Here is a 24,455-nt window from a genome sequence, read left to right on the forward strand (position 1 = left end):
CTCCAACATTTGGGACCGTACAATTAAGATCTAAGACTTAATGACTCAGGATGGCCAGAACACATGACAGAAACTGGTTTCATTACAAAACAGAGGTATAATTCCCACATCCTCACTGGCAAAAAGATGATGCTTGCACTGTACATGAAACCTGGGACATCTAGGTTGAAACACGCAAGTGGGTGCATCAGACAGACCTTGAAGTCGTGAAACCCATCCACAAACCTGCTCCCACGTAAAGCTGTAGGCAACGTTACTCTAACAGGATGTCTTGGTGCATTTTTCTTCCTTTCCCCCTCAATACCAGCAAGGGTTTTGTGTACACTGCTGACCACTGAAGGGACTTGTGGGTGTCCCAGCAACCAGCCCACGCACAGCAGGAGGCAGATGTGATTTCACACCCACCTGAAACACGCGATGACACATAAGGTAACGAGACCTACCCCCACGTGCTCATACCCACAGCTCAACCCTTCAGCAATGGATGGACAAAGCCCAACGGGAGCACACAGCTTTGCTGGTCAACACGTGGCCTGAGCCAATGCAAAGCAGCAGAAGCCTCAGGTACTAGAAGCAAAGCTGAGCAACCCCTGTCAAATGACAACCCTTCCCCGCAGGCCCCAGCAGCAATTCCCTGAGGAGCTGCTTACTCTGATGCTGCCAACCCCAAGCAGCCGCGAGCAGGGACTCACGGCTGTAGCAAGAACATACTGCTGGGCACACCTCACAGGAGGAGGACCAAGTTCGGGACATTTTCCAGGAAAGTGAAGATGTTTTCCTTACTAAGGATACACAGAAATGCTGATTACAGCTAACTTGCCCAAGATCGCTGAGAGGAGGGAAGAGAGACAGAATAACGTGTGCTGGTTGAGGAGGCTGAAAGAATCACTGAGTGAATCCAGCCCTGGTGGGACCTACCAGGTTGCATTTGTGTGGAGATGAGCAAAGAGGTTCCTGTCCTTACCAGAGGGAGAGGCATAGGACAAGCTGCAGCCCACAGACAGGCAAAAAAAAAAAAAAAAAAAAAAAAGGAAAGAAAAAGACTGACTCCCATATGCTGCCTAATGGTCCTCATCAGCACCGACAAACTTAGCCCTTTCTTTTCTTCTGAGTCCTAAGAAAAGAGGCCTTGGAAAATTGCATTCCTTTTTCTTTGTGCGCTGCTTGCTGTCCTTCTAGCACCCACTTCGGCTCATAATGCTTCCAAGACTCAGAAGAATTTCAATCAAATGACAAGGTTAGAAGAAAGTGTTTAGAAACAGGAAGGCAAGTGGAGCATTAATATTCTGCGCAAAGCCCAGCACTGAGATTCCCAAGTCTCTGCTTTAAACGTAATTTAGTTTTGCTCTAATTTGTACCCCAAGCTCTGCTTTGTACAGTGTTCCTTTGGAAGGGAAAGCGAGAGAAGCGGTGTGTGCATGCACTCACGCACACGTCCATGCACAGACTGAGAGCTGCTGACACACCATGAGGCTCTGTAGGTTCTGGTGCCTCCACAGAAGCTGTGATGCAGAAGGTGCTCATTAAAACCAGCAGCCCACCTCTTAGTGGTTTCCAGTTGTCAGGTTTTGTTGTTCAGAAATCTCAGGGAAATAAATTACCGTTTTCACCCCAGACACAAAGGAAGAAATGGCAACAGTAATTCTTTCGGCCTCTCTACAGCATGCTAGGTGGTGACTTATGTTCGTTTCTTTTCGAGTCATTTGCCCACTCTGCTTTTTAAGGTTTTTAATTTTAATGACAATTCTCCCTCAGGTCTTCTTTTGCCTACACACCAAACTTTGAGCTGAGTAAAAGGCTGATACAAACAGTGTGCTGGATGGAAGCAAGCCAGAACAGGCACCAGCCCCTTTTGTTGACACCCTGATCTCACAGACATGAACAAAATATTAAAATCAGAGCCACCTGCTAGTTCAAATATCACATCTTCAGCTCTACTTGATACGAGTCACTTGCCTTTCTTCGCTCTGTTGCTCAATGAGCATCAAAGAATATTTCATTTTGCCTAATCCGCTGTGCATCTTCACCATCATAACCAGCCACTTAAGTCGCCTAAATATGTGATGAACATTAATTCTACGAGGCAGCATGCATTCAGCATTCATTTGGCTGGATTAGAGCCTCTGTGGCAGCGATGCTCCACTGGGCTCAGGTCCTTAACTAAATTCACACTGGGCTAATTCTCCTGGTGCAGCTGTAATCCTATGAAAAATGTAAAAGACAGCAGAGAACCTGACAAGGTCCAACTACAATCCGTAAGGACTCCTCCAAAGGCTGCGTGTCTGTGTGCGAAGGAAAAGGAACAAAAGCCCTGGATCTTTTGTGGTGTGAAGCAGGTAAACTCAGAATCTTATCAGTTATTTCAGAAGAAACATCCCTTAGGTGTTAACACTGGGGCTTTATGTGAAAGACTGGAATGTTTCCATTAAAAATTTGGTATCTTCTAGGTTGCCATTCGGACGGTATTTAAGTGCAGCATCTTAAAGCCTTAATTGGCATCTTACAGTGTAACTGCAAAGCAAAAAATGGGCTTCAGCAGCAGGCACAAAAATACCATGGATGGCCTCCACACAGTAACTCGTGCCATTAAGACTCCTGGCTGCAAGAAGCAGAAGTGGCTTTAGGGATGTTAAAGCAGCAGGCTCAACGCTGAGTGAGCTGCTGGTTCGTCCTGTATCGAGAAAACCCTGCAAGCATTAACACGAGAACCTTTTCCTGCAGGAACTTTCTGAACTGACAGCTGCCTTAAGAGCTTATTTACAGTGGAAAAAAATAAGAGCAGAAAATAGAGAAATGCCCTGCGATACTACAAAAGCTTCCTGTATCAATAGAATCAAAATGCTAACCAGAAGGGTCAGTGATGAACACGTACTAAAGGCACTCACCTAAATCTCTGCTAAGATAAATGAACACAAACCTGAGCAGCCCATCTTAACAGATTCACGGACAAAAAAGAGCTAAACCTACCCAGCACTGATTAGCAGATCAAGTGCTGTCAGCTCACACCACACTCTGACCTTGATTCCCCAAGCAACTCCATCATACAGAATTCAAGTTCATTATATCTTCAAATTGCATTTCAAATCCCTGAATCACACGCCCCTTCTCCCTTAGTGCAGCATCTCCTGCAAGTGGAAATGCAGAAGAAAAGTAGGAGAAAAAAAAAAAAAAAAACAACACAGAAACACCAAAGGAAGGGGAACGCTAGCTTCTTTGTTTTGTGTTTTAAAGTCTCATGCCGAGATGCCTCGTCGATGATGTACTGATCCACCACTAGCAGGGACCCTACAGAGAGCTATTGTTCCAGCCTTAACTTGGCAATACGCTAGCTAAGCACCACGAGATATATGGATGTGCTCGGCCCCTATCACAGCTTTTAAATTTGAGTAGTCCAGGCCTTTTATAGACGTTCAAAGTGAAATACGTGTTGTGGGAGGAGGATTACAGCTGTACTTCAAATGCTCCTGGTTTATGAGGTCAGCATAATGGATCTATTAATTTACAGCCCTTTCCCCCCCCCAGAGTAGAAGCTATTAATATTCTACATATATTTACTTCTGCAGATTGTGGTTTAATCAATAGAGTACCTCAGGCAACGTGAAGCACTGTAGGCAACGTAAAGATTGCCAGAGCTGGTGAGTTTATGTTTATAGAGCAGGGTGTAGCCTCTTCGAACTCTGCAGAAGTACTTCGAAGATCACAGAAAAGTCACCTGCGGGGGCAGGAGAAAACAGGCAGATGGTCTACACCTGGAAAGCTAAATGTGCTAGTACTGAGGTTGGTTTGATCCTTAAATTCACCCAAGCCCTAAAGTTGATGCAGTTAGGGCCAATGAGTTCCCGAAGCAGAGGAAGCCAGAGCAGCGCCCTGCTCTGCAGGGGTGGTGGAGAAAGAAGAAGAACAAGTGGCTGATGAGAAGTTGAAGGGCTTATCAACAGCTCTGAAGCCTGCAAACTGGTGAAAACCCACGGCTACACCTGGCTCCAGCTCTTCAACTGCTGACCCCCAGAGCAAACACCACTGGCAGGTCACAGCCTCAGCCTCCTAAGCGCTTGAGGCGATCATGCCAATGAACACAAATCTCCTCTACGGAGTTTCAGCCACAAAAGGATAAGACATTTCAGATTGAAAGAGATGAGAAAAGTCCATTCTCACCCACGCCAATTTCAAAACTCACTCACCGCTCTAACATCAATAAGAAAGGCTTCCAATTCACAGCAGCCTACGCAAGAGCATTATTAAGCCAAAAGATTAGATGCTTTGCTTCTTTATAGTCATACCAACCTTGCTCCCCAAGCAGCTTTTGTAGAAACACTATTAAAAATGGAGAGAAAGACAGTTCAAGCAGAGGTCTCAATCCTGAAATATAGCACAGCTCTCCTCTCCCCCCCTCCCACACACTCCTCTCATTCCCGTTGCGTTCCTCGAGGCTCATTACGGAGGTGCCCAGCACGCCGCAGAACGAGATTTGAGACTGGGCTGCCATCTGCATGCTGAAACGCTCCCTGCTTGGAGAGGGAAGCTGCTCGCGCAGTGCCTTCATCAGTGCTCTTCCTGGGACCACAGGCAGACTGTTGTCGCTACAAGCAGCAGCCGGATCGACTTTCTATCTGCTGCTGTACACGTTCACACCTCTGCGATGTCTCTGCAGTAACGATATCTGCACTATTCATGGCAAATTTGGTTCACATTCGCTCCTGGACATTAAAGAAACGAGCTACAGAACAACTCTGCAGGCAGCGTGCCCTTGGTCTCACTCACAGTACATGCCTCCCTCATACATAACGCTCAAAGCAGGCAGAATTAGCAGGAAAAGCTGACGTGCCAGCTGCTACGCTGCTCAGCAAACACACTTTTACCAGTGCCAGGGAAGCAAGATGGGCACTTTGCTCTGCTGGAGGCAAAAGGAGAGTTGCTTTCACTATCTCCTACTGCCTTGGACAAAAACACATCCTTGGTGGGGATTTCTTCCCCTTACATAACCAGAGGCTATGCTTTATCTCTACGTATTTGCCACGTTTCTCTGTTTGCTAAACTAAACTGTTTTCTCACAAACAAAACCTCCAGAATCTGAGAATTATGAGAAAAAATCAAACAAACAAAAAAACATTACTTTCAAGACTCCACAAAATATCTCAAAGTAATGTGGTATTGTACTGAAATAGGCCAGAATCAAATCCAAATTTGTGTTTCATATACCCTGGAATTGCTCTGTCAAATAGATAACCTTGAGAATTTAACTGTTATATGTAGCAGTGGGGAGGGGGGTGGAGGGAATTCCCCTCCCTGTGGTGCTTTTGGGGTAGAAGGAGATAGAAAGAGAAAAGATTAGAAAAAAAAAAAAAAACACATACATATATATATATATTTAATATAGAGACCTGCAGAAGTTCCTAACGCAGTCTCTCCCCCACCAGCTTCACCACCAAACATAACGCAGCCCTCAGCCCTCCGCCAATTCCAGGGGGGCTCACCCAGGTCAAGTACCAGATGCTCAGAAAGATGCGGGAGGAAACCCTGACCATCAAAGCTAGCAGCAAGGTTCTCATTATTTGCAGCAAGGGCAGGATCTTTTTCCTTTGTTTTCTTTTCAAGGCTGTTTAAAGGAAGATTTATTCTCAGTTGGACACCCTGAAAAGCAAATGGCCTCTTAAAGTGCCTCCTTATTTTGTGCTAGAGTTTAAATGCTCCCTTCCCCTTCCAGCACTAAAGACCTCCTGATAAATAGCTCAGACTCAGGTTGGTTGAGGAACGCTCAGAAATTGAGAGCGCAGACCCAGCTTCCCATACAGCTCTTTAAGGCTGTTTAATAGTTGTTGACAATTTAGCATCCCCTGGTATTTTCAGCTTGAGCCTCAGTTTGAAGTGAGAGATTACTCACAGCCCAGACGTAATGGAGAGCAGGAAGTCTATACGTTGTTAGTGCTTTATTTGTACTTCTTGTTACGAACACAAATTCCAGGCCCTTTCCCTCACACGCAGGTCCATGCCCTGCGCCTCAGCCACCCCTGGCAGCCTCCTCCTTCTGCAGCCTCCAGCCAGCAGGGATTACTGGCTCCAAAGGGCAGAGACGTGCTCCCTGTAACTCTGCCTTCAGTCCCACAAGCACTCCTCAACCCAGGACACAAAATTTGGACCAGAAAACAGCCTCTCTCTCTTCTAAATGCCACACAGAAGGCACTGTTCTGTGCAACTTTAAACCAGGTAACTGTAGCACACACCCTTCCCTCTCCAGTTCTCTGCAGTCAGGGAACAAACTACTCACCTGTGCAAACAAACCAAACACCTTTAAGAGACCATCCCAGCCAGCGAGCCTCACCTGGATGCTTCTGCCACCTCCCTGCAAGCAGAGCAGCCCCAGAGGTGCATGGCCCTGACACGCAGTTCCCATTTCCCCACCCCTGCTATCCAGCAGCCTCCCTGCACCTCTGCCCAGCTCTTTACACAGAACTGAAGCCCGACACCTACACACACGCTCTTAAACCCTCAGAGACTTGAGCTTATCGTACAGTGGCAAGGCACGACACCTGGACTACTGAGGTGATAAACTCCTTAGTGCAAACAACAGCTGGAGCCCAGCGTGCACACTCCTACCTGCCTCTGCTTCCTCGCTCCTCTGCAGCCACTTCTGGGGACTGAAGGCTGCGAAGTCTGGCTTCTTCTGAGGCCTCCACCAGACCAGACCAGGAAATCTCCTCCTCCCTCTCCTACACTGCCACTCCCTGCCTTCAGCTGGCCCCACAGCCAGGAGTGTGTGCCACAAGAACAGCCCTTCTGCCGAGCTCACCTTCTCACCACCTGCTTCTGAATCCCTCCTCACCCTTTCAGGGTCTGTTTTGGCCTGACTTCTGCCTGGAGCACAAGTCCCCCCACAGTGGTTTCCAGGAGCTTCGGCTACTGCATTTCTTCAAAATGCTTCCAGGAGATCAGCAGCCCCAGGGACTAAAAGGCTTTCCATTGCTCCTGCTCTGCAACACACCGAGCAGTGCAGGCAAAGCTGACACCATGTGCATGCAGGAGCTCCGCCAGCTGTGGGGCATCCGCTAACAAGTTGGCTAAATGCCCTCATGTGGCTCACCTGGGTCTTTTTCCTTACATCACGTGAAAGCAAATCCCTCCTGCTGTTTAACTGCTAACCCATCCATCACTAACCAATTTGAAGACAGATCTCCTGTGAGCTTCCAGGTACTGTGGAAGTAAAAGGCTGGTCTGCGGGGAACTCTGGAGCCTTATGAAAGAGCAACCAACACTGAAGGTTCCCCTTTCTCTCCTGTACCTGCCCACAGCCCATGCAGGGGGGTGAGGATGGCCCGGTGCCATCAGCGGCCATCCCTGCGCTCAGGAGGAGGCCAGCAACTCGTGCACACACATGCACACGGGACGCACGCTTCCCGACACCCTCGGGGGCTGGCTGGCAAGCTCCAGCTGGCGCAGGGGAAGGTCTCCCCTCTCTGCCTCACACTGCTGGAGGTGCGATCTGCTACTTAGCAACACGCGGGGCCACGGCGAGCCCCGGCCTCCCCCTGCAAGGGGTCTCCCCTCATGGAGGGGCACGCTCAGACAGAGTCGATCCTTGGGAGTTTCTTGCAAAGCCACGCTGGACATCACCAAGCGCAGCCTCTCCTTAACCGTGGGCTCGCCAAGCACTGCCTGTCCCTCAGTAACCTGACAGGAGCGTTTGCTTCTCCTGTTTGCTGTGTGCGCGTTACATCCCGCCGGCTCACAGAGCCCAAATCCCAACCTATTCCTCCGTCTCCTCCCCAGCAGCAGCGTTTGCACAGCGGGGACTCAACTCGCTGTCAGGCTCCCTCTGCAGCCTTACCTCCCACCTCAGGTCCGGCATGACCAAGGCTCGGTGGGCACCGCGTCCTCCCCAAATTCGCCACGCTTCTGCTGCCCAGGGGGTCCCTCAGCAGGGTGCGGTGGCAGGGCAGGAGGCAGCCGCCTGCTCTTGTGGCCGAGGTGTCCAAACGCAGAGCCCGGAGCAGCTCCGTGCTGGTGGGAGCCCTGGGACACGGGGCCGGGGGGTGCTGAGCCCCGTCCTGCCGCTCCCCCTGCCCTGCGTGGCGAGGTCCCGCTGCCTCAGCCCCCACGCACCCGCTGAACACGGAGTTTTTTTCTTAAATAACTCCAATAAAACCTACAGAGCGCAAACACACTGAGGGAAAAAAATACAAAATAAAAAGCCGGATGCTGCCAGGGTGCGGTACAAAGCCACGTTTGGGTGCAGACCCGACCGGGGCAGAGGCTGCCCCGCGCCCCGGGGTAACTTTGCCCAACTACGGCTCGGGAACGGCTCCGTGAGGGAGCTCCGCGCCCTGCCCCGCTCACCGCCACCGGCCCCGCGCCCACCGCTGTGAGGGGCTGCCGGGGCTCGGACACCGGGGGGCTGAGCGGCGACCCCCGGCAGACTCCCCCGGGCTGCCGGCTCCCCGCCCGCTGAGGAGCCGCCGCTGACGGGGCTCCCCCTGACGAGAGGGCGGCGGGAGCGGCACCCGCGGGGGGCACGGAGCCCCCGAGCCCCGTCCCAAGTTCTTTTTGATCCCCCCTCCTCCTCCCGAGGGGAGCTTCCGAGCGGAAAGCCGCGGGGCGAGGGCTTACCTGCCGGCGGCTCCCCGCTACGCCTCCATGCCGGCGGGCTGAGGGGAGAGGCGCGGGGCTGAGGAGCGGCGCTGCCCGCCCGCCGACGGCAGGTGCGCCCGCCCCGCTCTGCCAGGGCCCGCAGCGCCCCCTGGCGGCCTCAGCGGCCCCTCGGCCCCGGCCCCGCCGCTCGCGGCCCCTCAGGCACAGGCCCGGGGACTCCCCGCAGGCCCACCCGGTGTTCCTCTCCCTGAAGTAAACGACCCAAACTCGTTGGTGACAAGGATCAATAAACTAGCCCGTTTATAGCGCCTGTATAAATCTTTTCACTAATTAGGAAGAAGCAAGACGTTGCCGGGAGACCCCGCTTCTCCCTGTGACACTGACTTCGGCACCGGGATGCTAATCCTTTAATACTTTTGCGGCAATTTATAACCCCTGACGCTTCAGCTGCTCTTTCATTTCTCCTGGCGTGATTACAGTGTAAAGGTGCTAGTTTTTAAATTATTTATCAAGTCACTTACTCAAGTCACTTTTTAGCTGAATTAAGAGATTAAAAGCCTAGATATAAAGCATCCCACGAACTTTGAAATATAGTTATGTGAAGCTCTATTGAATAATACCTTGGATTTATGTTTAGGTTTTAAATCAATAGATAAAGCACTATCATTAAGCATACTTTAGCATTTTATAGTAAGTCAAAAAAGGTAATTATACACTATGCCACGCTGTAACAATGCATACATAACTCATAAAAACGAGGGGAATATACCTCAGACTGAACATTTTTAAGCTTATTTTGCTCCCCTTATTCTGCTCTCATCACAACCCACTGTGGAAAATGATCCATTTCACAGACACTAGTAGTATGATCGATGTGACATACAGCTGGCAGGCTCAGGAGGAACAACAAGGTGTTGATGCAGCTGCATACGGAGCAGAAAAGCTCAGCCTTCAGAGGGACCACAGGAACAGCCTGCCATGCACTGGACCTTATGCTAGCTTCTGGGACACCACTGAGGAAGTAACGAGACCTATTGTGGCCTTTGTTTATGACATTTTTTCCTTAAGGTGTCATATAAAGCAGCTTAGGGGCCCCAGCTAAGACGTGCCAGGTACACCATGTGTTGTAGGCATGCGCAGGAAGAGCAAGGAGAATGCATTGGACATACTGATAAAACTGTGAGAGAGATCAATTTTTCACACACATCGCTGCCCATGCTGGGAAGAGATGTCCAAAGAGACTGATTAACTTGGGCAATACCAAGCAGTAAGTCTGTGGTGAGCCAGGAACTCAGTGCATCACCTCAAATCCCATTTAGCTCTCCAACTCTTGATTTGTTAGATCTCTCCATTCCTTCCACTAACCACATTATTCCATGATGTATTTCTAGGCTTGGGATCCAATGCCACAGATTTCACTGAAAAAGACCCTTTTCCACTGACAACAGTTAGGTTGGGAATAGTCCCCAGTCTATTTCTTAATCTATTTTAATCAATTTATGCACATCACTTACAATTAGGCTGTGGCCAAACATCCTCTTCTGACTGCCACCAGCAGAGGTTGTCTCTCCCAGCTGCTCTTTTCTCGCCTGCCAAGGACTGATGGATCTGCCAGCTGAACGCCTTGCTTCAGTGTCCTGCCTCAGCCAAATAAGATAGGTTTGGTTTGACTTTAAATAGCAGAAATTAAAGAGCTCCCAACTGAGAAACTGGGGTACAAGGTGAGCAGCCTCCAGCAGCAGTAGGGGAATTTGGGTGGGGCTAAACTGTCCTAATAAACCCTACCACTAGCAGCTAGTTCCTGAAGAGGCCATCATCTGTGGCTGTGATCAGAAGACCTCCATCTTACTATGAAGCTCTGCTTCTGCATCTACATGATTCTCACATCTTTCTTGCCTGAATGGAAAGATGACAGGATGAGAGAATTTACCGCTGCATCAAGTCCCATTAATTGTCTTTATGTCTGGTCTTTTGTACACAGCAGCACAGGTCTTTGATCTTTGGGAAACACAGCCCCACATGGACACGCAGCACATCTTTGTTCCCGCTCAGAAGAGACCACACCACCGTGCAACATCCACCATAAGCAAGAGGAAACAAGGCTGAAAAACACCACCACCCTTACTCAGCAATTAATTTCAGCAGACAGTGATGCAAAGCTGATGGGTGACACCACTGCAGACAGGCCAAGCGTCCAGCCTCCCTGAGACCAAGTGGCAGGGACAGACTTGCAGGACAAGGACACTGCAGAGCATCACCCACCCCCTTGCCATGTCCACAGTCCCCAGCCCCACCGCATCCCAGGGGCTGCTCTGCCAGCAGCACCCACGTCGCTGGAGCAGAGAGGCAGAAGCGCTGAGCCGCACAGATGTGAGATGCTGATGCTGCAACCACAGAGCACGGAAGGGAGCTCAGCACAGAGAGACTTGGCAGGGTCACGTTTACATGGGACAAAAGCCAAAGGAAAATGAAGCCTGTTGCAAAAGGAATGGGGAGGACATCAATGGGTGGCTAATATCAGGTGAAAGATCCATTAAGGAAGGGGTAAATAGACAGGGGGAGAACCCTGCCTGACTGGCAGCAGCCATGATTCTGATCACTCCTTGTCAGGAGGTAAAACCAGGGCTGCATGACACCATATTTCCAGTTCAGCTCTGCAAAGAAGGAGGCTTAATAGGGTGCCAATTCCCTTCAGTTGGAGGGACTCACACAGTAATGTCACTGCTGTTGACTGAAGTTGCACACAGACAGTATAAAGCAGCAGTAAATGCCAAGATTTCAAAAATCATTTTGCATCTGACATTCTCCTGGGTTATTTCAAGTGAAAGATAAATGCACCGTCTTCCGAGCAGTAATCTTATGCAATACCAACAACATACACAAGCAGTTAAGTTTGGAATAGGATAACTTTCTTGCTTTTATGTTTGAAAGCTGAAGATAAAATTATTAAATGTTTTGCATGTAAGAGAAGTGACTGTTTTACATAAGTATATGGATCGGAAAATAAGAATTTCTTTCCCCAGAGACTAACATGACAGGCGTACAGCAGAAGTAACATCTTCATGCAGCAGGCATTATATTTTTGGTAAGAGTAAAAAGATACAGCGTATTGACTATTTACCTGTCTCTCTTGACTGGCCAACAGCAGAAATGGAAGCACTGCCTGGGATTAATTAAAATCGGACACAAATCCTAACTTTGCCTTAATCCAGCAAGCAGCTACAAAGCTCGTTAGTGAAACTGCTCAGATGGAGAGCTTTTTTTCATGTGCAGAAGAGTTTGTGGAGCAGTAATGTAAAATTCACTAACAGATAGTGGAAACGTTTTCATTTCCCATTGGTAATTTCTCAGACAAAACCAAGACAAATGCTGCCTTTGGCTGTTTATTTCAATTTGGGTGGGGAGAACCAACAATCAATTAGAAGAAGGATGAGAGGAGTTAAAATAAGCCCACAGAAACATGCAGACTCTCGTACTGGCAATTTCTGTCCTCTGGATGGGACACAGCCACATGATCAATCAATCCAGCAGAGACCTCTGGTGAGCAGCAAGAACATCCTAAAGCAGTTCAGCCCCTTATAATAGAAAAGCCCTCCATCAGCCCCTCATTTCTTCCCCATTTGTCCCTTTTCAGTCATGCTGCATCTACTGCAGAAGAGCTGTGGTTGGAAGACACAGAGACAAAAGATTAAATGTGAGTTGTGCTGCTTCTAACCTCTTGTGGGATTTAGAGATGCTAATCAGCGCCGGATTCACTTGTATTCCACAGATCATTCTTGTTTGGCAGTATCTAATCGTAATTGCAGAAATCCCACTGCAATACACAGTTTGGCAAACTCATCTTGGAACAGCTCATTTGGTGCAAACTTAGATTATATTTTAACTTCAATGATAAGAAATTACTGAGAAGATGACAAGCACGGTTAGTTTTAGATGCCACAAGCTGAGGAAAAAGAGGTATGCTACCTAAGATGATCTCATCATATCTTGTACCTTTTTCCTCATAAAATGCAAATTTCTGCAAGTGGATGGTTTGAAAAAACTAGTTTAAAAAAATAAAAAGGAAATAAAACCTAGAAATCAACAAATATTGATGTTGATCTTTATGTTTTTCTATTACAAATTTTCTTTCCCCTCTCCACTTTTTCCTGGTACTTCTAGAAAAGAAGAAATTAATATAGCACTTTGTTTACTTCTGTGTTTGCAGCAAACAAAATAAGTTTTGGATCTGTTTGTAAAAATATTCTCACTTCACATTTCTGTTCTGCTCATATTATCACATTTCAGGCCACAGAATAGAGCAAATCATAACAATGAAGAGAAGGGGTACAACAAATGATCCGAAACTCTAGACTGACGGCAAAAAGAAAACAAATTACTTTTCTGGACAGAAGCTATGTATTTGGGGTAGCTTAGATTTAGTTGAATAATGGATTTTCCAGGTCAGTTGGCAAAAGGAAAAGACAAATGTTGTTTCAGATCTAAATGAAATGGAGGTTCAGAGCAGGGGACAAAAGTGGTAAAAATAACAATAATCATCTTTAAGTGTTGTTTCATATCCTTGTTTACAAATAGATAAATCTTATATTAAACCTAAATACCGTAAGCAAGCATCTCTTTCTCAAGTTGAACAGCACCATAACTAAAATGTAAAGGTCAAGGTTAAATGGTATATGACAGAGTCTGAGTCTTTCTAGTGCTCCCCAGAAAGCCAACTGGGCTTCAAGTGACACAGGTGCACGGGGCCAGCCTGACATGCAGAAAAGGAGGATTTCGTTGCTCCCGCTTACATCTGCATGAGGTCCTTCCTGGCTCTGGGCACTCTCACACTGCAGTCGCTGCCGGGCGTGCCAGAGCTCAGAAGGAGCCAAGCGTGTTAAATGTCTGGTGCTGCGTAGCCGCAGTGACACAGCCCCCAGCTAGGGATGCCTAGCAATCCTAGCTAAGCCAAGCTCCAGGTGGAAGGGGAGCTGCAGGAGGCTGGCTCGGCTCTCCTGAGCGCAGGTCGTGCCAGAGGCATGGGGACAGGGCTCAAAAGTTAAGACCTCGAGACCTCATTTTACCTCGAGGGCAACATAGGCATAAAGATCCTCTAGCTTTTATGCAATAGAGGATTTGGCAGAAAATACTCTTCTTCGTTTTTCTGAGGCATAGATACATGAAATGCATTTGGCAAGAAAAAGGTACTCCACATTTGCACACCTGCACAGCCACCGTTCATCCGAGCAGACTGCTCCAGCGCGACCCGCTCAAGTAGCTCCCTTAATTCATCACATCCGTAATTCAGTTCTGGTGTTAATGTTTCAAGGTCTTTTTAAGCCAGTGACCATATCCTATGAATGAGATGAAGAGAGGAAAAAAAAAAAAAAAGCCATCAAATATATTAGCAGCAGTCAACAAAACAAAAAAATATGCTAAAATACCTTTTCCAGGCTTACCTGCTTTAATGCATGGTAATAAACACAGTTCAGGACATCTGTTCTCAGGCTTTTTCATTCTCTGTTGTCCATGCAACTATTTTAAGGCATCAAATTCCGGTCTCCCAGGACGTCTGTAAAGAGAAACGTTTATGGAAATAAAATAATATGCTTTAATCTCAGATTCAAAGATTAAACAGTGGCTTTAGATATAGCATTTTGGTTTTGTTTTTCTCCAGTATGCCTAAACCTGTCCTGCCCTCCAAGCTGTCAGTGAGTTCATTTCCTCAAAAGCAATGAGTGCTACCAAAGACAAAAACACCAAACGAGTCAGTGAAACTGGAGCTAACGGCTTCAAAAACACCTTTGATTGCCAATGCTTCTGGCTTGTGATAACACGGTAATACTCCAAAATTGGCTTCGATTCCTGTAAGAAGCTGTTCAGTGCATTTCAGACTTGAAGGTTTCTTACCTATGTAAAAATGCCAGTACTTGGAAATATCAAACACGCTAGAGCTATATCCTGTCTTAAATGAAGCAGAACGTTCATGCTGACACTACTTGATTAATTCCTCTTCTGAGTGCTAATATTCCATGGCAGAAAACAGGCGGAGGACAAACACACAGGTATGTCTCCTACACGCAGGCACATATGGCCCGTGCTCTTCAGCCTCCATAAGATGACCGTTGTGCTGTTTCCATCCAACTGCCTGGGGCCAGAGGCATCTCTTGTAGTTCCAAAATACAGAAGTAGCGATTTGGAAGTCAGCACACAGCATCAGTTGCCTGAGCAGAGCAGCCATATGCCAGTTGTCTTGGAATTTCGATAACCACAGCTTTGGAGCACGAACATCACAGGCAGCCTTAGCTCAAGTAGCAGAACCACAGCGTTGACTTCAAGCACCTCATAGGACCTGAAGAAACATCTTGTGCAGTGTAAACCCTATGTTCCAAAATGTTCTGAGTGGGGGACAACTCCCAGGACTGAAGAAAAGGGCAAGGGCTGGGAAGCAGGGAGCTCCTTGCTGAGCTGAGGAACAACATAAAAAGGAGTCAGAGCAATGGTAGGTAATTAAGATGTGATGAAAACCTCTGAAATGCAGAGCACAGAGTGCATCCTGGTGGAGAAACCCCAGTCAGCATCTCTCATAGCTGTGAGAGGGGGAGTAGAAGCAGGTGTTAGGTTAGGTGCAAAAGCGGATGAAAATCCTGCTTGTTGGGAGGATGCCGGTGATCAGCAAATCTGGAGAGCCCTGGAGAGGCTGTTCAGTAAAAACCCTCAGGCTGCAGAAGCTGCTCAAACACCCTACCCCATGCAACAAACCCAGCAACACTTCTCCAGAGGGCTGCAGACCTGCACTGAGCTCTGCAGACACTGAGGTAGACACGAGGGTGTGTCTGAGGGCAGATAGGAACAGGGGCAGGAAAAGAGTTACAGGAATCACCAGAATTTAGACATGCTGTGACAAACTCAGTTTAAAGATTATCACAACAACGCATTCAACAGCAGCAGCAGCCTGACTTGAAAGCTACAGACAACTGATTGACAGCTTTCTCAAGTATATTTCAAGTCCAATCCACTTCCTAAATCCTTGTTTTAAATCCCTGGTGCTTGAGAATGGCAATGCTCTGTCTGCTGAGGGTACCCTGGAGGTCGCTGTCATTTCCCCATTTCTGAGACAGGGACTAAGATGGTGTTGTGGTCTCTGCAGGGATCCCAGATCACTGAATCATGTCCTCCCTGGAGCCATCAGCACCTGGAGAAGTATCGGAAATAACACTTCCTACAATGAAAAGGGAAGACAACACTTAAGCGGTCCTCAAATGTACAGGAGCGACTTTTCCACTGCTCCTCTCTTAGACCTTGCCATTTCTTTCTCTGCCTGTCTGTCACTGCAAATCTGTCGCAACTCAGATGGCAGAATTAATCCACTAAGGGCAATGAACACAATGTTTGATGTTCTCGGTATTTCTCAGATCAAGGTTTATTAATAATAGAAGTTGTAGAATAAAAATGTTGCTGAATCAACGTTCCAGGTAGTCAATCAGATGTTTGAATTATGTCTCTGCCCTTAAAATATACAGTGGATAACAGTTTTTAAATGGTCCCTGTAAAAGCTACTGTGTGTACTGTACCTTGACATTAAGTCCACAGTAAAGTACTTACCTTCAGGATTCTCCCCATTTATAGGTCTTTTATTCTGCTTCAAACTAAGCAAAGGAGCTGCTCCTGAATGTAAAAAGAAAAAAAAAAAAAAAAAGTAAACATATGATTTACTGCCAGCCTCCCACTGAGCAAAAGGGCAGGCACCTATCGCTGCAGGCAAGCAACAAGCGAGAAAAAGAAAAATGATTCAGAGCAACAGAGGGAAGGCGAGAGGGACGAGGGTGTGGGCTGGGCAGGGAGTTAGGATGCGATAGCTCATTACTGAGAGCGTATACAAGGCCACTCCGACATCAGGGAGGCTGTTACAGGATTGCAATGGGATTATGACACATATACACACGCAAAAGAGGCCATTAGCTTTGAAGAACCACTTATTTATCCCTTTCAGCAAGCAGTGGTGGGCCCTGATCTCACTAAGTGCACAGGTACGTGCTCGCCTTTATCTGCTGGTGGATCCAGACGGAGTGCCCAAGCTCCCCAGCTCTGCCCAGCAGCAGCAAGGCTTGCCATGAGGGTGGGACTCCCTCTTACAGGCTCTTCACCCAGCCTGGGGTGAGACGAAGGACAGATTACTCAGCCACAGCAGCCAAGATGCTTAGAAAACAACTGATCCTGCACAAACCTCCTCTGCAAAGGAGAGGCCGAGTAAGTCCTGTCTCTTCTAAGGACAGCAGAGCCAGAAAAGCCATTTTCTGCTGAGCCCCAAATAAGATGTGTTTCCTTATAAAAAGATGTTAAAACAAACAAACAAACAAACAAAAAATATAACTTCCTTTCAAGTAAGCTGGGTCTGAGGCAGCTGGGCAGAGTTACCTGCTTGCTGAGCACAGTACGCCTGCATGCCCCCTGGCCCAGCCATGGCCAAGCCATGTCCCCAAGTCTGTGCCCACTGTGTGCTGCTGCTGTAACTTGCCACGTGCCAGGGCTTCAGTGTGCCCCTGCTCAGTGATTTGAATGAGAGCGTGTTATAATCGGGAGCAGCAGCCACTGCTGTGGATTAAGTTGTGTGACTCCCCACCCTCCCTGAGCTCCCAATCAGGCAGGCAGCACCAGCCTCAAACGAGAGCCACCACCAACGCTCAGAGCTGGCACCCAGGCAAACAATCTGCCAAGAAGCAAATTGTCATCTCGGCCCAGAGATTCCTCAGCAAGTAACAGCACCTGTAGGCCTTGCTGTGCTACTGTAGGTCAAGGGCAACTATTCAGGTTAGTAGGTGAACCTTTGCTGTTTATAAATAAGTGAAGATTCAAGCACTGGGACAGCATTGAACAAAGTAGGGAAAAATAAAGCTGCCTACAGAAAAGCATTCATTGGGCAGAGGGCGAAGTTCCTGGAGCACCATCTCACACTGCCCAGGGGCAACACCGTAGCTTCGGGGTGTCCTATGGACATGCACTTACCTTCCAGTACATTCAGCCTGCAGCAAGCCCAAAGGACATGAGGGCTCACACAGATGCTGGTGAAAAAAAGGGGCCCCTTGGGGCATTCCTCCAGTCTCTTCCAAGTGTAAAATGTTTGCCCTCCACTCACCGCCTGGCCCGAGCTGAGATGGCTGCAGATGCAGCTCTGGAGACATCCCCACTGCTGGCAGTTCAGCCCTGTGAGAGAAAGCAGATTTGGCCCCTTAGCATGTCATCGCATGTTTGTCAGTAGGAAATTTAGCTTGCACATATTTAATTAATGGAAACAGGGATAAACAAGCAGATTGCTTACTTCAGTTACGTGCACAACGCCTGCAGGGTTACCATTTAAAAATCACAAAGAAAGTAAACACTCCGAATGGGTAGAAAGCTGCAAACAGGAGCACACAATCTGCAGCTACCTTGATGACGACTACAAACACCTCTCCAGCAACAGAGAAAAGAGTGAGGTTACACTTGGCAAATGAGTATAATTCAAAATTTTTCAGCCATCTGTAAATAACATTTACCTGGAGCAGCTTTACATAATTAAACGACTTCCTTATTAGCGTTGCATAGACCCATTTGCACAGAGAGCGAATAACTCGCCCAGAATAAAGGCAAGGAAGGAAAGAAATCAGCAGCTCTCCATTTATTTATTTAAATTTCTCCCAGAGGCAATTTCTCCAGAATTCCCCAATTCCATGAAGTCAGGCATTTGCTTTCCTCGCAGCTTAACTTGCCGAAAGACGCATTACCTGGACAAACAATCCTCTCTCTAAGCAGCTTAACACATTTGTGCAAGTGTCTGAGCTGCCGTAACGAGGCAAGAAAGCCATTCCGTATCCTATTTAGAAAGGTAAATAATTTCCTTGTTATTTTGAATCCCTCAACTATTTGTGCTACCAGATGGATTAGAGGAATTCTCTGAGGGATGGCTATTATGGGTGACACGGTTCACATACAGCAAAAGGTTCAAAACCAGGAGTGAAAAGTGGTTTCCAACTCAGCAGTTTTAATAATTAGATGTAAACCCAAGCCCTTTGACTGACTTGATTTGTATTTATAAGAATGTTAGTGAGACTGATGATCACAATTGATTGTACAGCTGCATCTGAAAATTAAAATAGCCAACAATGCCAGCAGACTGAATTCCCCTGCTGGTCCTCTGTGCAAACGAGCTGATTGCAAAACAAACACTGGAGTTATTTCTGTTGCCTTCTCTATTCAGTAGATGCCCACGTTCAGTGCTAAGCAGGACTGGTTGAGACATTTGGCATTTCAGTTTCTTATTTTATTTTCCTAAGCACCTGTGGGAATATTTCCCCCTTGCAAAAGGAAAAAAAAAAAAAGCTAGAAAATATAGAAAATATACAATAACCTTCTGCTGAAAGGTCTCTGTGGGATTGAAGGAGTCTTACTGAACAAAATTTAGTTCTAAAATAGCTTTAGACATAAGCACTGCACTATCGCAGCTGTATTTTCTCACTCGAAGCAGGCAGCAAGGACCAAGTGCTTTACTGGTTTAAACACGGATTTCAGTGACTGCAGCAGAAGGCCCCAGAGGAACTGCGTTCAGTTTTATTGTACCTGTCCAAACTCTGCGAAAATAAACTTTTTACCATACCAAGTGCCCATGCATTCCTGGGATGCTGTGATGATCAGTGACCATTGTCTCAAATTGCATTGTATTTGTAGGGTGCTGACTTACAGCCAATGTCTCTGGATCGTTATTCACATATTCTGAAACACAAAGGTGTTACACAACTGGAAATAATTTAGTACCAAATACTCTGAGGAAACTTTCACCAGGTGTGTCAATGGTTCTGACACCCAGCGTAAAATGTACCCCAGACAGAGGGGAAATAAGTTTTTGCAACACATAGGCAGGGTGTGCAGCCTTCTTTCTCCCACACCAGCTGCTGTTTTACCACCACCACAGATAAGGGACCAGAGACTTCACAGACACAAGCAGCTCATACCAAGCTAGAAAAGTCAAGGATCCTCCAGACAAGGGCAGATTCCTGCCCGTCACCAGCCGCAGTTTGGCACACTGTGACACAGGCTCCCTAAGGGTTACAGACCCTGCAGGCACGTTATTTGCTTGGGATCACAGGACAAGTCAGGCTAGAAGTGACTTCAGGAGGTCTCTAGTCCAGCTCCCTGTTTGAAGCAGGGTCAGCCATGAGATCAGAGCAGGTTTACTCAGGGCTTTCAAGATCCCATCAGGTCTTGAAAAACAATTTCCCTTCTGCTTTTCGGTGCAATAAGAAATTATCATCAGACATCAGAAGTACCTTTCGGAGTGGCCAGACTCCCTGGATGTGCTATTGGTACAGGAGGGCTTTGGAGCAGACTCTCCACGCTGTGGCAGTCCAAAGCATGACGTTCACAATATCCCACGAGGGACGTAGTAACTCCACGTGGCAGTGATCTGACCCGCAGAGCTGCTTGACGTGCCCAGTGGCCATCTGTCCAGGATGTCTGACACTGGTAGCCCGCCTTGCTGAGCACAGACATCAGCCAAAGAGATTTACAGGCGAAATTGTTCTGTCTAAATGAATACTGGTAACTACTGAATGGAGTCCGTGCTAACATAACCAAGAGGGGAATCTAGCCCTGGGTTTGGAGGAATCCATGCAAACCACATCAAGTAGTTCGACCTACTTTGGTCTGCCTATCTGGAATTCATCTCTACTTTGCCAGGGTAGCACTAACCCTATCCAATTCTTTCAGGCTCCAGAGCCGCAGGTATGACCCGATGCCGTGTGATAACGAAATCACAGGCATGACTGAAAGCCCCACAGATAACATCAAGCGTGCAAAAGAGATGTAATCAATTTTAGAACAAAGTTGAATCTGCAGTCATTTATCCTACTTCCACTAATATCTAAAGATAAATAATGTCATGCGTTAAATAATTCCACCACTTTTTTTTTTCCCAGCTATTAAAATCTTCTAGCAAGTTCTAGAAAGCAAAAAATAAACATCAGGTGCAATGAAAACCACAGAAGCAATAATTATTTAATTATTAATAATAATAAAAAAACAGCGGCCTGGGCTGGTGGGAGGTGTCCCTGCCCATAGCAGGGGGTTGGAACCAGATGGACTTTAAGGTCCCAACCAACCCAAGCCATTCTGTGATAAGATGAAAACCAGTTGTGAATCCAGTCTCTCTGAGCCTACAGTCCTATCAGAGCATATGGTCTAACCAGCCAGATCAACCTTTACCCTGTTTAACACCTCATCTTCCCAATCATACTGGAAAGACATAAAGTTTTGAAAGCTATATGTTCTGCTTGGCATAGTCTTCACTTTATATTTTATAGGATTTTTGTAGGAAGTTGCTTGCTTCTGCATCTGAAGCAGAGCTTGCTCTTGTTTCTGGCTAACACATAAAGATAAACTGTTTTTAAATGAACTGAATAGATCTAAACAGCGTGGCACATAAAATCCTCACCACTTTTGTATCTTAGTATGTCTCATAACAACTCAGGATCTTGCAGAAGCAAGGTCTACCAGGTTAAGTTTTGCACAGAGTATAAAAAGAACTCATTTACCCATTTCAAGTTCATTGCCTTCGGATTTCATTGAACATCCCTTTTGTGTGTTGCAAATAATACACAGTGAGGCATAACCCCACTGACCCTCTCAGTGCTGTTCGTTATTACACATCCTTCTGTCACACTCCTCTTTATTAGCCTGCTCTTAGAATTAAGTGGGATTTATCTTGCTTAATACCGTCTCAGATGACAGTCCCCCTATGCTCGTAGTTATTTCAGCTGCCCCTTCTGGCCCCTTCCACTTCCAGCTCTAGCGTTATTTGAAAGGAGATGATCGTTTTGCATCCATTTCTCCAGCTGCAAAGGCGCAGCAATAAGAGGGCCTGAAACGGGAACACAGCAAGCAGGGAGGCTCCCGTGTTATTAATATTTATTTCCTGCTGGTATCTAGAGGCATCAGCTGAGCCGGAGCCCTATTGTGCTAAGCTACACAGCCATGTAGTACATGACAGCCCTTGCTCAAAGGACTGCATCAGGAGGGCCACAGGGATCTCAGACAGGGAGAATTCATATTTCAAGTTTACTTGTCTAATGCAAACTCATCGCCTTTCAACTTCCCGGCAGATGTAGCCTGTGCTGAGCGGGAGCGTGGTGCATGTTTGATAATGAGAGCGCTTACATTTCATCCCCAGCAAAGGGAGCTGGTCCCTGCTGTCACAGATCCCCGTGCGACCTTCATGACAAAGCTGCAAACAAACCCTGCACAGCAGCTACAGCAGCACATGGTCAAAACGCAGCACTAAGCCAGCACATCCCAAAGAATTATGGTGCTGGCAGTAGCAAGGGGCAAAAAAGCTCAGGGCTTCAGAGACAAATCTGCATGCTGAGGAGTCATGGAGAAGACAACCACAGACCCCAAACGTGCAGTCGCTTTAAAGCATGAAGCACTTCAGAGAACAAAATCACTCCAACCCAGGCTCTGGGGAGGACGCACGAGGTATCACACGGCCTGTTTCCAGAAAACACAAGTGCCCATAGTGGTGATGTAGTCAGGGAGAGAGAATTTCAGAGGCTTCAAACAGACAAATAGAAAGCCTAAACATCACTTTGAAAGTGAGCATCAAAGACATCTAACATGACTTGGACTCAACAATGTGGTCCTCGCAACTTCTGCTGCTTTCCTTTCACAGCAGCTGTGTACGAGTGCCAGGACAAGCTATTTCCATGCACAGGCTCATCCCTCTCCTCCCACCCAGCAGACAGTTTCTGCTCTGCATCCTCCCAGCCACCTCCTCCTAAACCAGTCCCTTCACCCTGTGCCTCAGGGGCTGCCTCCTGCTCACCTTGCTGCTCCAAGCCAGAGTCTGCAGGAGCCCCTGAAGTGTACGAGCGTATTTGTTTACCTGCATTTCTCTGCTGGGAGCACTTCACTGTGAAATGGTCCTGCTACCATGGGAAAAGGTAGGATGCTTGTTATGTAGGCACAGCTCTGCTCACTGTGTACTTGACCTTTTCAGCAGGGGAAACAGAGCAAGGTCAAAAGGAGCACCTGGAAGAAAACAGCTTTAACAGTGAACATCCAGTCCCACGAGCACTTTCACCTTTAGAGTGTACTCAGGAGAACGTAAAAGCAGCCAGAGTGAAAGAGCAAAGAGAATGACTGAGGAGCTCCTTGAGGAGGCTTTAGAGGACAGCAGACAGCCCTTGACTGCTTTTCTTTGATTAAGGGCTAATTTCAGAACTAGTCACTTACCCAAGATGCAAGCAAGAGCATTTTTGCCAGTACCAACTACTGAACTACTTCCATGGAAGCACACATCTCTGCTGTAATTTCAAGAAACAAAACTGAGACCCAATAATACTTTCCAGGCATCATCTGGACAGCCAGCAGAAGGCTCAGAAGATGCAGTCCTGTCCTTGGGAGGGCAGAGGACCCCAGCAGGATGGTTCAGCAGTAGGTTCTAGCTGAAAGCTCCTAGCAGCTCTGGAAAGTTATCAGGAAACGTGAACTCTCACACAAGCTGTTAACCACAATTGCTTTCTCAGCCTGTCACTCTTCAGACACCAGCAAGAGGAAGAAAGCCCCAAATTAAAACTGCTCCGAGTAGTGCTGAGAGCCCCCAGCCAGGTTGCTCAGGCCCTAGGTGTGATTCATCACATTAAACCTACAAGCACTGGTATCATGCTCCAAATCCCTTCAGCTCCCCCAGGGCCCCTGTGAAAACAGCTGTGCTCAGGCAGAACCACCTCGGGCTCAGATCTAACACCTGATTTCCTTTAATGAGCAAGGAGAAGGTTTTCATCTCCCTCGCTAGATAGGTCAGCTGTCCGCAGCGATTGTGATGGTGACAATGCCCAAGTTATACAAGGAGCCTTCCTTATACAGGGATCCTTCCCCATCCCCTTCTAATTTTCCTTGCGATTTGGGGCAGGTCAGGCCCCTGCATGCAGCAGCATTACACTGCGAGCACATTTTTAAACATGACATAGTGTGTGGGTTCCTAATGTACAGCTAGAAATGGAGCACACGTGACTGCAAAGCTGCAGTTCATAATTCCTGCAATGTTTCAGGGTGAGCAGAGCTTAATACGGTTGTAATACAATTGCCCAATTATGAGTTTGCCTGATTCTTGGCCTTGCAGATGCATTTCATGTGACACAGCCAAGTCAAGCAGACACGCCATCAAAAGCAGTAGCAGAGGGGTATATTGATCAGACATCCTGACATGGATTATAAACGTTAAACATCTCAGCTTATCCCAGATGTTGGAAGAGAGCAAAGATGGAGGAAGTACCAAACAGAAGCAGTGCTTGTGCCCTGAATAAGATGTGGCACTGCAGTTAATTCTTTTTTAGAACAAATGCATTAAACATTTATTACGCCAAATGTTGGTTTAAAACAATCATTAAAATCCGTTTTCTCTCTGTCCACTGGAGATCAGTTCTTCATTTAAAGTTGATGAAGCTTCCCTAATTCCAACCTCATTATTTCCATGGGCACGTAACAGGAGCCATTATATTTTAGATTCATGTAGTAATGTTGCCCAATTTATTTCTCATACTTTGCAGCTTCTGTTGCAAACCTCTGTACTGAAGATGAACACTTCATTCAAAAATAAGTCTCCTAAGGACCATCTTCTGGAAATGCATATACAAGGGGAGAAAGTCAGCTTAGAGTAATACACATGGATTGACTAGTTAAACAGTCTGAAGAAAAAGAAAAGAGCAGAAATGATCTGTCTCAGAAATAACCATTTACCATGGTGTTTATGTACTTTATTATTTGCTAGGCTATTTGTTCCCTTCCTAGCTGAAAACAAGGATGTGGACCCATGTGCTTCCCTTACCTGCGTTAGCCTCCAGCATAACTTCAAAGGAGCTGGA

The 24,455-nt window shown here is 47.0% G+C and overlaps 1 protein-coding gene across 16 annotated transcripts in view; it reads right to left on the reverse strand.

The window, feature by feature from the left end:
- IL1RAPL2 (interleukin 1 receptor accessory protein like 2) overlaps positions 1 to 24,455 on the reverse strand; it is a 391,415-nt gene that overhangs the window by 323,348 nt on the left and 43,612 nt on the right. For 4 of the 16 annotated variants that reach the window (XM_084534718.1, XM_084534720.1, XM_084534709.1 and 1 more), the window contains exon 1: positions 6,788 to 7,029. The gene's annotated coding sequence lies outside the window, so the exon portion shown is untranslated. Of the gene's footprint in view, positions 1 to 3,587; positions 3,626 to 6,787; positions 7,030 to 7,078; positions 7,177 to 7,822; positions 8,050 to 8,601; positions 8,690 to 10,097; positions 10,221 to 13,785; positions 13,917 to 14,021; positions 14,135 to 14,472; positions 15,367 to 16,167; positions 16,231 to 17,568; positions 17,767 to 22,474; positions 22,621 to 22,824; positions 22,843 to 24,455 lie in introns of those variants that run through there. The other 12 variants (XM_084534719.1, XM_084534708.1, XM_084534711.1 and 9 more) reach the window with 10 other exon arrangements.

This window comes from Aythya ferina, assembly GCF_964211825.1.
Source record: "Aythya ferina genome assembly, chromosome: 13".
Lineage (NCBI taxonomy): Eukaryota > Metazoa > Chordata > Aves > Anseriformes > Anatidae > Aythya > Aythya ferina.